The sequence below is a fragment of the Lissotriton helveticus genome, chromosome 5_1, assembly GCF_964261635.1.
Source record: "Lissotriton helveticus chromosome 5_1, aLisHel1.1, whole genome shotgun sequence".
NCBI classification, from domain to species: domain Eukaryota; kingdom Metazoa; phylum Chordata; class Amphibia; order Caudata; family Salamandridae; genus Lissotriton; species Lissotriton helveticus.
The window spans coordinates 344,217,382-344,234,275 of record NC_136065.1 but is presented as its reverse complement, the minus strand read 5'-3'; positions in this window follow the sequence as shown (position 1 = coordinate 344,234,275).

Here is a 16,894-nt window from a genome sequence, read left to right as displayed (position 1 = left end):
ACAAACCTTTTTTATTTCCATAAGATCCTTGTTAATCTCTATGGTCTGGGCGGGCCGACAGGCACGGATCTTGTGGGAACTTTTGACCTTACCACTATCTCAAGGCTGTATGGGTGCCCCGGACATTCAATTGTATGCTCTCAGTGCACAGGCACAGTTTAAAGATTTTTGGGCCCACCCAAACACTTTACAGCCGCACACAGCGGTGGAGACGGATGTCACGGCTCTAGTTCCCCTACAGGTGACCCTATATGAGACCTAAAAATGTCCTTGTGGAGACATCGATACGGAGGAAAACATTGAGGTGGGCTTGGGATAAACTATGGGAAAGAGCACATTTAAAAATCCTATATGCCCCGTCCATCCCCCTAGCACACAACCCTATGTTACCCACATTGGAGAAGGGGGCAAGTAAAGCATTGGCACAGATGATGGGAATACGTACCTTTGCAGATCTCTACCCGGGAGAGGTGTTCAGAGCCCCCCCCCGGACCAGTGAAGGAGCACACAATCTCTTTCTCCGAATTATTTTCCTACCACAAAATTAGGGCCACGTGTAGAGCATTACATGACATTCCCCAACCCTCCTCCCACATTGCTTGCCCTTGAAAACGTGCTCAAGACTGACTCCCGCCGTAGACTCATCACGAGGATCTACAATAACATGCAGATTTCCTACCCCTTGCTGATGCCAAGGGCCTTCCAGGCGTGGAATGCTGAACTGCAAACTCTGCTAACTGAGGAACAGTGGGCATTTTGTTGCAATCAACTAACTGCCTTGTCCCCCAATTACAAGCTACGCTTGATTAATTTAAAATTCTCCATTCATTCTATAGAACCCCTTCTCAGCGTCACCACATGGGGATCAGGGCAGATGACGGCTGCTGGAGATGTGGCTTTGCCCCAGCTACTTTCCTGCACATGGCTTGGGGTTGTCCTAGGTTAGTCACATTTTGGTCTACAATCTTTATCACACTACAAGTGATCATTGGTACTCCTGACGATCCGGATCCCCTATTGGGAATGTTGGGATACTGCACAAACACACCAATTGGGCCCCATAAGCTACATGCTATGTTATTGCTGCTTGCTAAGCGGAGGGTAGCTATGCTCAGGGGGCCCCTTCCATGAAGGATTGGATTCAGGCTGTAACATTTAGCCACACACAGCTGCCCACGTTTTGGGAGTTGATGCCATCGGCATCCAGGCCAAGGGACATATGGGAACCTTTTCTGGAGGGGGCACGCACGTGCCAACAGGAAGATGCAGACCCCTCTGGGGCATCTGTCGACTAGTAGACATACCTATGTAAGCCTAGAGGCGAATAATAAAGTGACCTAGGTGTCTCGCTGTTGCAAAATGATTCAGGTTCACACTGGTAAGCACAAGTGGGCCCCACCTTGAAGAGATGCCAGGAGAAATGGTGTCAAACCTGTACAGCTAATACCAAATGTTAACTGGATGTACAATGTATGTTATGATTTGTTATCTAGCACTGGAGTTGTGTAGACTTTTCCTTGCATGGATAAATTGTCATACTTCACAAACAACTGGATTGTGCTGATACTGGAAGTAATTGGCTACTCTGATGGTTGTTGTATATTTATACTTTCTTCAATATGGCTACTTGGTGTCAGTAGTCCTTTCTTAGTGTTCCTATCTTCCCAACCTTCCATAGTACCTAAGAGTGTTCTAAAGGATCTGTGAAGGTTCCAGCCTTGGCAGTTGATGGTCGGGTCAGCTGTAAGATTTACTGCTCTGCTGTGTATCTTAATAAATCTATTTTAATAACTTGAAGACATGTCCTGCTGCTTACCTAATCTACTTACAACATTTTGGCGACATTCTGCGCTACTTACATCAGTGGTGTTGTTGGTTTTCATGTTTAAAATGCCAATAAAGAAATAAAATAAAAAAAGTATGGCAAAGATGTTGTCTATGGTGGCAATTAGGGCTGTTTCAGTGCTTGGTTCTTGTGGAACACGGTTTGTGAGCTGTCCACGAGTTGCTGGTGATCCAGGTGTTTTGCGATTTGCAAGTTGACTGCTTTCTCCATGACTTTGGTAGCGAAAGGTGGTAGTGAGATGGGATGCTAGTGTTTGAGTTTGCTGAGGCAATGTAATGCCTGGAGAGGATGTAGCCTAATGGCTAGATCCGTCGACCTCGAAGCTGGGGAACCGGGCTCGAATCTCGGCAGGGGCACTCAACATCCTGTGATTCTGGGCAAATCGCTTAATCTCCCCGTGCCTAGCAAAAATTAATGTGTCCATCTGTTACGAAACTGGTGCTCGTGTAAAACGCTCTGATACCTGATTTCTTCGGGTCAAGTTTGCGCTATATAAAACTCTAAAAAAAAAAACATGTTTGTAATGCACGCCAAGAAGGGCCTAAGTAGGGGACAGACCCAAAGCATATGCATGAAGTTCGATACTGGGTCCGGACAACAGGGGCAAGAGGTAATAGCTTGTAGGAAACATTTATTAAGGGCTGCCAGGGAATGGTAGGCTCTGTAAGGGATAAAATATTGTATTCATTAAGATTTATAACTACATGAAATTAAGTATTTCAAACCCTATGGCCGATTCCATGTCATAAAGTCTCTTTTTCCTACTTATCCCTAAGTTGGGTCAGGATTGGGGAAGAGTGCCTTCATGTGAAGCTCTTGAACAAAGGTAAGAGGCGCCGGGGCTGAATCTATAAAAGGCCATAGTTTGTGCAAAGCATGCCGGACAGTATTATATAGTAGGAATTGGCCTCGGTCAAGGTCAGATTTATCATTGAGCTCCTCAAAGGAAAGCAGACTGTTGTCTTCCAAGTGATCACCCACCATCATCAAGTTTGACTCATGCCAAGAGTTAAGTTCTCTGAGCCTGTGGAAATAGTTAAGCCCAGAAAGGGGGAGAACCAGAGCATAAGGGATTGTCCTCATGGTGATAACGTAATGTCACTCAGAGAAGACAAGAATAAGCGCAAGAGCAGCGAGAGGGAGTTAAAAGTAGAGTATTTATGTCTCCCGCCCAAAGGGGGAGGGGCAACAGTAAGATGGTGTCCTAAAGGGAAGCCTTGCAAGCCACTTTCTTAGCCACTGGAGTTTGGCTAAAAAGTAATAGAGCTCAAAATGCGGGGCTACTAGTCCCCTGTGCCTACAGAAAGGCGGAGTTTGGCAATTTGCATTTTCCTTCTACCTGTGTGGCAGATTAAGCCACCATGGAGCCTGTTTGGGTATAGGAAAAATGTTGGAGGTAAAATTACCAGCAGGTTTTCAAAATAATATACGTTGCGGGGCAGGGACCACCATTTTTGAAGGGGCTATACAGTCAATCGGGGACAGGGGAAGGGATCTCTAGAACGAGATCTGGGAGGAAATGGCTGACACCATCTTGTCAGGTTACCTTCTGGAAGGTCCTTACCTGAATGATAGAACTGGATACCAAGATAACAAAATGTAGTTCCCGCTCAGCAGAAGGGGCCTCTACCTAGGTCTATTTGACCCACAGGGGTGCCAGGAACTAAAGGAAAGAGTATGGCTCCGACCAATTGACCCAGAGGTCAGAAGGAGCTGTTAAGTCTTCCAAGAGGCCTTGTAGCTCAGGGAGAGCAGGTTGGATATCCCCGAGATAAAAGAGGAGGTCATCAAAATATAGGGACACTATATGTAGCCAAACTCACAAAAAGAAAACCGGATGGTCTAACTGTTATACTGAAATTGTGTGTGGGGAGGTGTATTAGGGGAATGGACAATTCGTCTTGTAAAGACGAGAGCCCTCACTCACCCAGAGGTGACATGCTTCATCATTGGGTTCCCTCTTGCACACTGTGTCCGCAAGGTACACAGTGTGGGCTACAACTCTCCCACAGGAGAGGAACGTGAGGTGTTTTGAGTCCCCCAATGCAATGGGGAGCGAGGGGCAGAGTGCAAAATAATAATGAAAAGTGAATTAAAACTAACTCCTGGTGGACAAAGCTAAATTTAATAACGTCCCCAGTGGTTAAGACTAAAAAGGCGAAGCAAAAAGGGTTATGGATGTCACCCCTTTTAAGATAAGGTCAACATGTTTCTGCCTTTTGACCATCAGGTTCGTGGCATTCTTCATGACCTGCTGATTGTCACTCTGCTCAAACTGTGAAAAAACATAAATTTATAAAAAGGCCATACTTCAATAAATGGTATCCATCGGTGGCACCAACCACAATCTTGTGAATGCCAGAGCAGCTTTTCCCCTTCGGCCTTTGACACAAGAGACAGGCAGGAACTCTAGAGAGACCTGGTGTCAAAGGACCTCTTGAAGGAAGAGGTGCACACAGGGTACCAATGTGCAGACGGTGGACCAGACTGTGGTTGGTGCCACTGATGGATGCTATGTTTTCAGTTTCTTTCTAAAGGACAAATATTAGTCTGTTAGGCAAAGGTCTAAGGGTAGCTCATTCCAGTGGACGGCCGCCAGTTTAGAAAAGGACCGCCCACCAGCTTTAACCTTGAGTCATTTGGTCTTGGCCGTGGCCTAGTTGCGAGATCTCAGATTTCGTGCAGGCATATAAAATTTAATTTTATCTTTTAAGATTCAAGGGCCATTCTTATGAAGCGCTCTATGAGCATGGCACAGGAGTGTGAACTTAGCCCTTTAGCGTACGGGCTGAAAGGTGCAGTTCCCTCAGACTTTCAGAAGCCGAGCTATATATGCTCTTGTTGCAGACCAATCTAGCAGCAGCATTCTGGACCACCTGTGATCGGGAGAAAAGGTAGTGGGTAATGGACTTTCTACAGTTTAAGGGGATCCATGAAAAAAGTCTGAGCAGTAGTTTAATGAAAGCAAAGCTTTTTCCACATAGCTCTCAGACTTGGTCTTGCATTGTTAAAGCATTATCAATGAGAATGCCCATATTTTTTGCAACTCGCTTGTGTTCTGGGGTGCCCGGAGCGCACGGGGCCACCAGGTATTGTCCCAGATTAAGTGTGCTCCACCAAAAAGCTGGATCTCAGACTTTTCGGCGTTTAATTTCAGGCTGTGTTCCGTCATCCAGGTTGCTGTTTCTATGAGACAATTAATTAGATTGTATTTGGTATTTTCATGCCTTTCTTCAAAGACAATTAGCAACTGTGTATCATCCGCAAAGGAGCAAGTATTGAACCCCATTTCCTGCTGATCTCCGCTAGGGAAGCGACATAAGCGTTAAAAAGAGTGGGGCTCAAGGAGGCCCCCTGTGGGACTCCGTATCTGATAGTTCGTAAGCTAGAAGAATAAGGGCCCCTTTGGATTTTTTGTGTTCTTTTGGATAGAAAAGAGGTGAACCACTGAAGGGCTTTTGAATATATTCCTTCTTCGTATAAAATATGTAGCAGGTGGCCATGGGAAACAGTATCAAAAGCTGCCGTTAAGTCCAAAAGGATCAATGCAACGCCTTTACCTTGGTCCACCAAGGATCTGATGTTATCTGATACTGCAAGTAGGGTGGCTTCTGTATTGTTGTCAGCTCTAAAACCGGTCTGAGAGGGATCTAGCAGTTCATTTGTTTCTAAGAAGTTGACCAGTTGTTTATTGACCAGTTTCTCCAACACCTTAGACAGGTAAGGTAATTGAGAGATTGGTCGGTAGCTAGCAGGATTATAGATTTCTAGACCAGCTTTTTTTTAAATAATGGTTTCTTTCCATATGTCCGGAAATTATGCGGACTCCAAGGATTTATTTAAAATGCGAGTGATAGGGGGGCGTAGCTTGAGCGCACGGCGAGATTGCCGCTCTCTAGCGAGGTTCTGCGGGGTTGAGCCAAAATCCACCCATTATCCGCCTATTGCATACTACTTTTGAGCAAATCACCGAGTGCCCCTTACCTCTGGGGGATCCTGCACGAGTGGGAGCTATTTTCGAAGCCGAGCTCTGCTGCTGAGACTTCCACCGAATGGTGTTTGGACCCAGAGGCCGCTTCATGAAATGGCAGCTCGCACGAAGCCCTGAGGTCGGCGTGTTGCAGCTCCGCTGAAACTCCTTGGGCCCGGCTTGGATTAACTGGCTACCTCTGACCCTGATTACGGTGCTTGCCTGGTGCCACTAACGATCCAGCCTTCGTGCCATTGCCCTGCGACGTGGACTGTGCCCCTGCTGCAGATGGAGACAACGAAGCTGCGCCTATGAAGATTTGAGGTCTGCTGATCCTGCTTCGCCCGATCGGGCTGTGCGAGGAGACTGGGTGAATTCCGGAGCGCTCGGCGCCCGCTGTGGTGAGTGAGTGAGTGGCAGCCTGACCCCTGGCCGGTGTCCGCGGAGGCGGCTTGGGGGGGGTCTGGCCCGCGGCCCACAAGCTGCGGTTGGACGCTGGTGCGCACAGAAAGGCTGCTTGCTGAGGCGCAGGGGAAGCTGGCTGAAGTTGCAGCACACTGTACCTGGCAGAGCGGCCTGACGCACTGTGGTCAGCGTTGAGGGCGAGAGACATTGCTTTGAGTTTGCTGCAGAGGCCCTGATTATAAAACAAGACGGATGGCGTTGGTGGGCCTACTGTGCACAGGCTGGAACTAGTGATAATCTTGCTTGGACCATCCACTCCTCCTTAACCTGTGGATTTGGCTGGCAATTTCCTCTCACAGCGCTTCACAATCCCAGCACCCTTAGCCCCTGATATGAATGTCATTGTGTTGCTGGCTTATTAGTTTGTCACCCACCTCCTGCCTGTGGGGCCCTCTGCACCTGGTGCTGCCGCAATCCTGTGTAGTTGAAGCACAGCCTTATAGATAAAGTGTATTAATCTACTGACCTGTGGCTTGGAGTCCTCCCTTACTGGCAACCTGCGCACCCTTGGTACCCTTGGCCTGTGTGGATTGCCCAATCTGTACAGGGAGTCTACTGTCCTACACACTATTCCTGCTACTATCATGGGGAGGACTGACAAAACCCAGCCTTGCCTCACTTTTGAGGCGCACAAATCCTCTAAGTCTTCGCAGAGGGCTGTCTCGGACTTGGAGGCTGATGCCCCGTCTACAGGGTGCCCTACCCTTGAAACAACGCTGTTGGCCATGCAGCGCAGCCTGCAGTCCATTGAGGGAATGATGGCAGCCGTGAACCACCGCTTGGACCACATGTTCTCACAGCTTGAAAAGCAAAATGCTCGTATGGGGAAAGTAGAACGGCGCATGTCGGCGACGGAGGACGGCCTGGGTGAAGTTACTGGGAAAATGCTGATTATGGAAAAGGTCCTATCTCTTATCCAGGTGAAGAATGAGGATTTGGAGGCCCGCTCCCGGCGCAAAAACATCCGGATTATGGGCCTTCCGGGATCCACGAAAGTTGGCAAAATGAAGCTCTTCGTAGAGTACTTAATCAAGGAGATATTTGGTTCTGAACAGATATCCCCCATGTTGGTCATTGAAAGAGCGCACTGATCTCTGGCTGCGCGCCCAGTCCCAGGTGCTCCCCCTCGCCCAATTATAGCACATTTGTTGAATTACAGGGACCGAGATGTCATTTTACATATGGCCCGTGATGAGGGTAATATTGTGCACCAGAGCAACTCCCTATCGTTCTTTCCCGATTTTACAGTGGTGGTACAGGCAGCCAGCGAGGAGAGAGTTTGGCGCTGTGAAAACGTTTTTGCATTCCGAAGGAGTTCCCTATGCTATTCTATACCCTGAACGCCTACGTATTGGTCTTGAAGGAGACTCAACATTTTTTACTAACCCTAAAGCTGCTCTGGAACATGCTAAATATCTGAAGCGAGTGCAGCGAGGATCCCAGGTGCTGTCGGACAATGAAGAACAGTGAGCGATGGGTTGCCTATGTTTTATACTTCCTACACTGTGGCATTAGGGACAGTCCCTAGCTTGTGAAGTTGTTCTAACAATTCCATTTTTATCCACAGGATGCTCTACTTGGTCTCACTGTCTCTACACACCTTCCCCCCCCCCCCAAGGTTGTGGTACTCAATATTATAATGTGATAGGCATAGCTACTAGGCGTGTTCAGACACCTCCTACCAGCTAGGAGGCTAGACGTGCTCTGACGTCCCAGCATGGGAGCACCCCATCTGAGATTGTTTGTTTTCTTTGTTTGGAAGGGTTAGGTGGAGATGGGCTGGGATGGCTTTGGCAAGTTCGGGATGCTGAAGTGGGTGGGGGGGATGGGGGTTTCAACTGAGCTATCTGGCAATTGTTATCTTCAATGTCGATGTATTTATCATTTTCTGCATGGATGTGACCACATATTCCGGTATTCTCCATCTCGGGAATCTGGCACGATTTTTTCACTGAATGGGTGGTTTTGTAAAGCTCCTAACATGGAATGTCTGTGGCCTTAACACTCCCCAAAAAATTGATCTGTACTGGCCTATGTAGATAGGATGAATGTGCAAATAGCTTTTATGCAAGTGACGCATTTCACTAAACATTCTGAGAAGTACGAGGGTGGAAGGTGGGTTCGCGTGAAGGGCGTCCTCTTATTCCAATTATTCTTGTGGCATGATGATTCTGGTTAAACGCGGGGTTCCCTTTACTGTTATAAGTACTGACACGGAAGAAGAGGGGTGAGTGGCATTGGTGCATGGCGAGCTGGGCGGTGTGAGTGTTCCCCTGGTAAATGTGTATGGCCCTAACATGGATGACCCAGTCTTCTTTGTGGATGTTTGGCGCAGCATTTCTGGGTTTCCTACAGTGGAGATAATTTGGGGAGGTGATTTTAATTTGTGTTTAGATCCCGCGCTGGATCGAATGGGACAGGGAATTGTACGATCCAAGAAAGCTGCAGAAGTGCTGCTGGGTTTGTTGGAGACTGGAGGGATGCATTATGTATGGCGCTTGAGGCACCCAGGGGCGCGTGAGAGAACATTTGCATGGGTAGTCGGGATTGACCATAAGGCTTGTACACTGTCGGATCACTCCACGGTACTTTTGGAACTCCAGATACCTACCTGTGAAAGACCCCCCTTTGCATGGCGGTTGCAACCCACTTCCTTGACTGTCTCTGTCTTTAAGCACACTGTTGTGAACAGCGCTGGCGTCTTGTGGGAGGCGTTCCAAGTGACTATCAGGGGGGGTATGCAAGCGGGCTCAGGCTGGTGTGCCGCGTGATCTTCGATGCCGCATTCATAGATTCAGAAAAGGGGGTGGTGATGGACAGAGCATCTGAGTTAAACAGAACACTCATACCCAGTCAAAAGATCAGGGCTTGATCCATCACCGTTTTTTAGCCCACTGCACCATCCCAGTTCAGAACCTGGCTACATGCAAATTAGTCTGTCCCTGGCCCAGTGCATCATGGGAACAGGCCAGACCAAACTACCAAGCCAATTCTTTACCGGAAAGGAAACAAGCTTCCGGGGACCGGTTTCTGGAATTGCAGCCGTCTTCGGCCCGGCTTCATAGATTGGCGGCTGAGATTTCTACTCGAGAGAGCATACGAGACAGACCCATCGTCTGCCATGTTGTCTGAGATACGGAAACTTGTGACGGAACACAATGATACTGTGGATCAAGAAATGGTACACAAGTCCAGAGGATCCATCGCACTGTACTATGGGGAGGGGGTAGGTCTGCCCGCTCGTTGGCATAGAAACTCGCAGCTCCACAGTGTCAAGAATACATTACTGAAATGTTAGATGATGACGGGGCGGCCCACTACACTACTCCCGAGATTAGAGAGGCTATCCTTAGGTTCTACTCCAGGATGTACGAGTGTAGGTCTCGAGTTCCAGAAACGGACATGCACTCCTACCTGGATGACGCGGCCCTTGGCTGGCAGGCTCCGGGACATAGAGAATATCTCACACAACCATTTGATGTAGAAGATGTGAAACTTGCTTTTATGTCCCTCCCCACATGCAAGGCCGCCGGTCTAGATGGACTTCCCAGAGAATTTTATAAAACTTACATTGATGATTTGGCCCGAGGCTTCTAGACGTGTATGCGGATGCGTATGATGCTGGCCATCTCCCCCCATCCTTGAAGGTATGCTTTTAAAACCTGATAAGGATTCAAATTAATGCAACTTTTACCGGCCTCTGTCTAATATTAATATCGATGCCAAGATCCTAGCAAAGATGATTGCTATCCGGCTGCAGCCGCGGGTTCCTTTATTGGTTCTCCCTGACCAATCATGATTTGTACCTGCTCAGTCTACCACTCGCAACTGTTGCACGATTTTTGCCACTTTGCATTACTTTGAACCAGACTTCCAGGCGGTGGCGGTGCTGCTGGATGCAGCCAAAGCATTTGATTCCCTTCAGTGGAACTATATGTTTATTGTTTTAACCAGAACCGGTCTTCCGATGTTTTTTCTCCAATGGATTAGGGTACTGTATACTGAGCCTGTTGCTAGAGTGCGCGTTATTGGCTGGGTGTCTTCGGCTTCCAAATCAGCAGAGGTACACGGCAGGGCTGCCCCCTATCGCTGATGCTATTCGCGCTTGCATTGGAGCCCCTGGCCTGCAAACTGCATGCGTCAGCTGCGTTGCGTTTCTGGCCGCGACCCTTGATTGTCTCGTTATATGCGGACATGATCCTTTATGTGCGCGAGCCGGAGTCCTACCTGCTTGAACTACTTTGCACGTATGTAAAGTTTTAAGGCTATTCTGGGTTAGGGATCAACTGGGCTAAGTCAACAGTGTTTCCGCTGGCAGCTGGTACGCGTGAGGTTGAGCTTGACTTTCCTCTGATTTGGACCCGGGATCCGGTGAAGTACCTAAGAATCTGCTTCATAGGGATCCTGAATTGGTAATCTTCATGAACTATGGACGGGTCGTAACACAGATAAGACGGAACGGTGGTCTAGGTTACCGCTGTCACTGGCTGATCGGATAGCCGTCAAGAAAATGGCTATCTTACCCAAATTGTTATACTTGTTTGTGAATATCCCTATTCGACTAAATAGTGCCCTGATCAAGACACTGAAATCGGCCCTTCTGTCCTTTGTCTGGGGGGTAAGAAGCCCTGATGTAGCTGAAACGTTCTTGTGCAGCTGTTCGATCGAGGCGGGGTTGAGGCACCAGATATGCGCTTATGTTATCTATGCGCGCAGGTGCAGTATTCCCACTATTGGTTCTTTCCGCAACAGTTCTTGCTGCACACAGCGATCGAGTCCGACGCGGTGCTTCCAAGGCCGCTAATAGCTGGAGCACTCTCCAGAGGGAGTGGGGGCCCCAGGACAGAAATCAACCCAGTGCAGTGCACTGCCAGAGCCTGGCAGACCCTTGCCAAGAGGGCACAGCTTGATTACCTGTATGCTCCGAAGCTCCCTATCACGTACATCCTGACATATCGGCGGCTCAGGAGCGCCCTGCTATAAGAGCGCTGGCGAATGTGGGTGTTGCGCGATTCGGAGACCTGTATGACGGGGGGGTCGGTTCCGCTCGCTTCAGAGTGTACAAGCGGGTCGCAATCCCGGGTTGATGCTCGGATTTACCTACGTGAGGGTGCGACAGTTCAGGTCCGTCTATCCCAATTATCCCACTGAACCCCAAACATTGAGAGCACTGCAGGCGATGCTGTCTGGGACGGAACGCAAAGACCTGATCCCTAGACTGTATGATGCGTCACCACGGGAGTGGGAACCGGAGTATCACCCTTCATATATCAAATGGAACGCTACGCTGGGGTTTGAGTTGCCGCTCGATAACTGGAAATTGTGCTGCGAGCTGACTGGTCGCCTTACGATAACTTTTATTTGCGTATCATTCATTTTTAATTTTTGCACCAGTTATATTACACGCCTGTGCAGTTGCGCAGTTTCAGCCTGCGGGACACAGCTAATTGTGCGCGGTGCGGGCCGGCTGATGCTGATTTTTTTTTACATCTAGCGTGGCGGTGCGAAGAGATAGCTGCGTTCTGGGCCAAGGTTGCGAGTGTGCTCTCGGATGTTGTGCTGGAAAGGGTACGGTGCGAGACAGAGGTGTGCCTGCTGGGTAGTGTGAAATATCTCAAACCCTGCAATAGGAGATTGGTTGCTGTCTCAACCTTGCTGGCTAAGTGTGCGGCAGCGTAATGGTGGGGCACGAAATGCACGCCCACTGTAAAGAATCGGATCATCAAAGATTTAACATGTTGTAGAGAACAATTGGAGGCGTACGCAGAGGAGTTACCGGATTCACTGTGAACTTATTGAGCCACCTAGTTGAGTGATTGTTTTGCTCCTATACAGGATATCTTTTTCCTTGGGTTGGGCCAAGACTTGTTGGACCTGGAACTGTTCCTTTACGGCCTACCACTCATATGTGCTCACATGGTCTCTTCTTTAAATACTTGAGCGCCTTGACACCCTGACGGGTGAGTAGTGCCCTTTACAAATCCCTGATTGGTTGATTGACTGACTTCATCGACACTTGTATGATATATAGTTGTTTTTTAGTGCCGCGTGGTATGGGGGGTTCAGTTGTTCTTGATATTCTTATTGTTAAACGCAAAACTTGGCTGGCATCGATATATGAGAGGATAAAATTATTGTATCCGTGCCTTGGGGTTTGTGTATGTATACATGTTGCAAGCCGGTCAATCAACAAATTAAAAAATGTGAGTGACATGCAGGCTTATGACTGAAGCAAGTCTTGAGAAAATAAAGTGAGGGCAGGGGTCGAGTGGAGATCCTGCTTTAACCTCATTCATAGCTTTTGCGACTTGTTCTTCTGAAAAAGGGGCTAGGTTGCTTAAATAAGCCTGTGCTTTGGGTTGTGGAGCTAAGGTCTCCCTATCCAATTTGTTAACCGTGGTTGGCTATTGAAGGAGGAGTATACTTTGGAAACTTTATCAGTAAAGAAGCTGTTAATTATCTCGCAATTGTCAGCAGAAGTCATAGTGTGGGATATACTAGCTGGTTTGCAGAGTTCCTTCACTATTTTATAAGATTCTTTAGAAGAATTATAATTATCTTCAAATCGTTTTGCATAGTAGAGTTTTTTTGCACTTTTGAGGGCATTATGGTAGACTTTCAAATCCTCTTTGTAGAGCAGTCTATCATTGTTTTCTTTGGATAGTCTCCACTTGTGTTCCAGGGATTTACATCTTCTTTTTAGTAATTTTAAGTCTAAAGAGTACCATTTCTCAGAATGTGTTTTCCTGTTAGATTTGCTTACTACTCTAGGGGCGCACAGGTCCAATGCATTGGTGATTTCAACATGCAGGAGTTCAGCCTCAGCCTGAGCAGAGTGTTTCCGCAATGCTTGGGTCACATGAAAAAAAAATGGGATGCAAACAAATCAGGGGTGATAAGATTCCATGGTCTTTTTACCATTGTTAATTGTGTGGCCACCTTGGTTAACTTAATAGGCTAGTAGAGGGAAAAGGAGATTAGGGAGTGGTCAGTCCGAGAAAGAGGTGTGACTTCGGAGATGTTGGTAGCCTCCATGTTAGAAAATAGAAGGTCCAATGTATACCCAGCTGTATGGATTGGCCCTTTGATCCATTTTTTTAATTGTAGTATCTGCATGGCACTTTCTAGGTGTTTCACCACCGGGTCCATGGAATTTTCGAAGTGAACGTTGAAGTCGCCAATAGCTAGAAAGCGTTTATGTTTTAGGCAAGTAGGGAATAGTTGGGACAACAATTTGGTGCTAAAATCTGGCTTGTATCCAGGATGGTTATACATCACTGCCACAGCTCTAGGTGGAAGTACTGTTAACAATTCGTGAATAGCTGTAATGGTGATAGACAGGCAAGTTTTTTTGCAGTTAGACAGTGTCTAATAGCCATAAATAACAACAAAATGAGGCAGCGGCCATCTAGTCATTGAGTATGGGAAACTTTTAAAAGAAAATTATTTTTCTTTGCAATCATAATTGGAGTCAGCATCACCCACTATGACGTTAGGTGTAATCACACAGTGCCTCGGGACACAGTTGCCATCTTCATATTCTTTTTTTCTCTGCAGAGTAAATTTTTTAATTGCCCTACTAATAAAATAAAAAAACATTTATATAGGCATCATAAGGAGTTAGGAAGGTCATGTGAATTTACAAGACTTAAAAACTATTTTTACAGGTAAATAACAAGTATTGCTGTAAACCATTCCTGGATTGACATGCTGTGCATAGATTATGCAGTTGTATAAGCACCCTGTTGGGGCAGAAGTGAAATGTGGGTAAGGGCCAACCTTAAAAGGTTTTAAGACTGTTTGATCCACTCGAGCTGTTTTTTATTACTGTAGATACACACATTAATTTAGTGAATGTATGTATTGATGACTAAGTTGCTGCCCTACAGGTATATTTCATTACTACATTGCCCATGTGTGTCAATATTGTTCCTTTCTTTGTTGTCAGATATTTTATTAGTTTAAAATCTAATCTGTCCGACTATGTAGTGACCGATTTTGGAAAAGGGGGGTGGTGATGGACAGAGTTTCTGAATGATGCAGAATACTCTTACCAAGTCAAGAGATCATGGTTTTAATCCATCACCGTTTTTTAGCTCACTGCACCATCCCAGCTCAGAACCTGGCTATATGCAAATTAGTCTGTTCCTGTCCCAGTGCATGATGGGAACAGGGCAAACCAAACTACCAAGCCAATTCTTATACTGGGAAGGAAACAAGCTTCCGGGGACCGGTTTCTGGCATCACAGCCTTCTTCGGCCCGGCTTGCTTGAATCCTGATGGTGCAATGAGCAAGGGACTCACGTCTGAGTATACCCTCCCACACATAGTGTGGATAAAACCGATTTTGGAAAAGGGGGGTGGTGATGGACAGAGTTTCTGAATGATGCAGAATACTCTTACCAAGTCAAGAGATCATGGTTTTAATCCATCACCGTTTTTTAGCTCACTACACCATCCCAGCTCAGAACCTGGCTATATGCAAATTAGTCTGTTCCTGTCCCAGTGCATGATGGGAACAGGGCAAACCAAACTACCAAGCCAATTCTTATACTGGGAAGGAAACAAGCTTCCGGGGACCGATTTCTGGCATCACAGCCTTCTTCGGCCCGGCTTGCTTGAATCCTGATGGTGCAATGAGCAAGGGACTCACGTCTGAGTATACCCTCCCACACATAGTGTGGATAAAACCGATTTTGGAAAAGGGGGGTGGTGATGGACAGAGTTTCTGAATGATGCAGAATACTCTTACCAAGTCAAGAGATCATGGTTTTAATCCATCACCGTTTTGTAGCTCACTGCACCATCCCAGCTCAGAACCTGGCTATATGCAAATTAGTCTGTTCCTGTCCCAGTGCATGATGGGAACAGGGCAAACCAAACTACCAAGCCAGTTCTTATACTGGGAAGGAAACAAGCTTCCGGGGACCGGTTTCTGGCATCACAGCCTTCTGGTGCAGGATGGTGCAGTGAGCTAAAAAACGGTGATGGATTAAAACCATGATCTATTGACTTGGTAAGAGTATTCTGCATCATTCAGAAACTCTGTCCATCACCACCCCCCTTTTCCAAAATCGACTATGTAGTGACAACATTGGATTGTTAAAACAAATCTCCTAGCTACAGACACTTTACTAACCCTTTCACCTTTCTTAATTTGCCTTCTTGTAGGTAAAACATGACTTCTCTTCTAACATATAACATATGCAAAGCTCTTTCTGCTAGCATGTTGGACGGTTGCAAGAAAGACAATTATTTTGACTGACTTATATGACAATGTAATGCCACTTTGGGAATTAATCTAGGATTTGATACCCTGGCATGTTTTTAATTTGTTGTGTTTTGGGTCCTTATATTGGCTTTCCTGGCTGCAGTGCGTCTTCCCTCCGAAACTCCAGTAAGGGTGATGTGGAAGGATGTGGAAGAGACACAGGATGAAGGCAGCTGAAACCCTCCGTGTCTTCTTTTTCAAGAATCTCTGATACTTTAGAGCCAGATGGTTTCCCTGTGGGAACCACCCCCAAACACATGACTTTTGTTGGAGGTGTTATAGCTCCTAGCTCCAGATATGAGTGGAGTCTAACTTCGCATCCAAAGCTTGGAGCCTTTTTTCAGCAGAGTGTATTGGGGAGTGGAAGAAAGTGAGCTCCAAATGAATATGCTTTCTCTCTGGATATCTCCGAAATTGTCAGTTGATTTTGCCCATTGCAGAGCTGATGAGCGAGTACACCTTCAAGATGGATTCTCGAGTGACTTCTGGTATTTTTACGTTCTTTTTCAACATGCGCTTGGTATTCAGAAGGGTTGAATTTGACCCAGCAGCCGGTGTATGCAACTCACTACAGGCAAAAAATACTGTCATCAGGACTAAGACGAAGCAGTGGACATACACACAAATGTAGCCTCAGCATGAAGAAGAAAAAAGTGATGGCATCAGATTTAGGACTTCTAGGTAAGCGGCCATATGGTAGTTGTGGGGACGTGTAATCTAGCACTAGCTGAGGAAAGGCCAAGAAAGTGACAGCCATTGGATATTCCCTGTCACTAAGTACAGTGTTCCTCAGAGTCTACCTCAGCTGCAATTAGGTATCAAGTTAAAATGAGGTGTACGGAATATTAGTGCTCTGTAGTCGTTCGGTAGCCATAGAAAGCAAAGAGAAAGCTGACCAGAATGGAGGTGAAGTTCAAGCCCGCACCAGTAAATGGCAGTGTACACATGCAGCGTCACTTTTAGTTATAATAAATGTCTGGCTCTCCCCACCCCTCCTTGTTTAATTCAGTTTCAATAAGTATTTTCTATCAGTCTCTGGCAGCTCCAGTGAAACCAATAAAGGTTTACTAGTGGAGCTACAGGAGTGTAAAGTGGGGTGGTCTAGATTTCTTTCTGCCGCTGCAGCACATTCTCGCCACATCATCATCTGATCCCTCTATCTACCGTAATGAGCTTGCATACAAAGCCTTCTAGATTTTGACAACTCCACAGCATTGATACCACAAGTGGAGAAAGGGGAGCAATGCCCCTGTAGCTCTCTCTGTGGCAACAGTACCAGGGCACCTTAGGGCTAGCCTCAGATCTACAAAAGGTAGCTAGTAGCAATCACTTCCAGCAGCAT